The sequence below is a fragment of the Orycteropus afer genome, unplaced genomic scaffold (assembly GCF_000298275.1).
Source record: "Orycteropus afer afer isolate SDZICR_OR568_19922 unplaced genomic scaffold, OryAfe1.0 scaffold01216, whole genome shotgun sequence".
Taxonomy (NCBI): Eukaryota; Metazoa; Chordata; class Mammalia; order Tubulidentata; family Orycteropodidae; genus Orycteropus; species Orycteropus afer.
Window position 1 is genome coordinate 190,995 of NW_006922803.1, and position 1,159 is coordinate 192,153.

Here is a 1,159-nt window from a genome sequence, read left to right on the forward strand (position 1 = left end):
TAGCAAGCATGACATCCTTCTCCAGGGAATGGTCCCTTGTAACAACATGACCAAAGTATGTGAGATGAAGTCTGGCCATTCTCACCTCCAAGGAGCATTCTGGCTGCACTTCCTCCAGGACAGACTTGTTAGTTCTTTTAGCAGTCCATGGTACTTTCAGCATTCTTCAATGACACCACGGCTCAAAAGAATCAACTCTTCTTTGGTCTTCCTTATTCATTGTCCAGCTCTCACATGCATATAAGGCTATTGAAAATACCGTGGCTTGTGTCAATCACACCTTAGTCTTCAAGTAGACATCCTTGTTCCTCAGCACTTGAAAGAGGTCCTTAGCAATCAATTTGCTCAGTGCCATATGTCATCTGATGTCCTGACTGCTGCTTCCATTGGCGACAATTGTAGAGCCAAGCAATGTGAAGTCTTTGACAATTTCAGTCTTTTCTCCATTTATCATAATTCTGCTTATAGGTCTAGTTGTGAGGATTTTTGTTTTCTTTACATTGAGATGTAATCCATACTGCAGACTGTATTCTTCAATCTTTATCATTAAGTACTTCAAGTCATCCTTAGTTTCAGCAAGCAAAGTTGTGTCATCAGTGTATCACAGGTTGTGAATGATTCTTCCTCTGATCCTGATGCCATGTTCTTCTTCATGTGGTCCAGGTTCTCAGATTGTTTGCTCAGCATACAGATTGAATAAATATGGTGAAAGGATACAACTTTGATGCACTCCCTTCTTGATTTTAAACCATGCAATGTTCCATTTTTCTGTTTGAACAATAGCTTCCTGATCTATGTACAGGTTCCTCATGAGTACAATTAAGTGTTCTGGAATTCCCATTCTTCTCAATGTTATCCATAGTTTGTTATGATCCACACAATCGAATGCTTTTGCATAGTCAACAAAACACAAGCAAACATCTTTCTGGTATTCTTTACTTTGAACCAAGATCCATCTGACATCACCAATGATATCCCTCCCTCATCCCATGCCCCCTTCTGAATCCAGCCTGCACCTCTGGAATTTTTCTGTCAATGTACTGTTGCAATCTTCAGTAAGATTTTACTTGCATGCGATATTAATGATATTGTTCAAAAATGTCCACATTCTGAGGGATCACCTGTCTTTGGAATGGGTACAAATATGGATCTCTTCCAG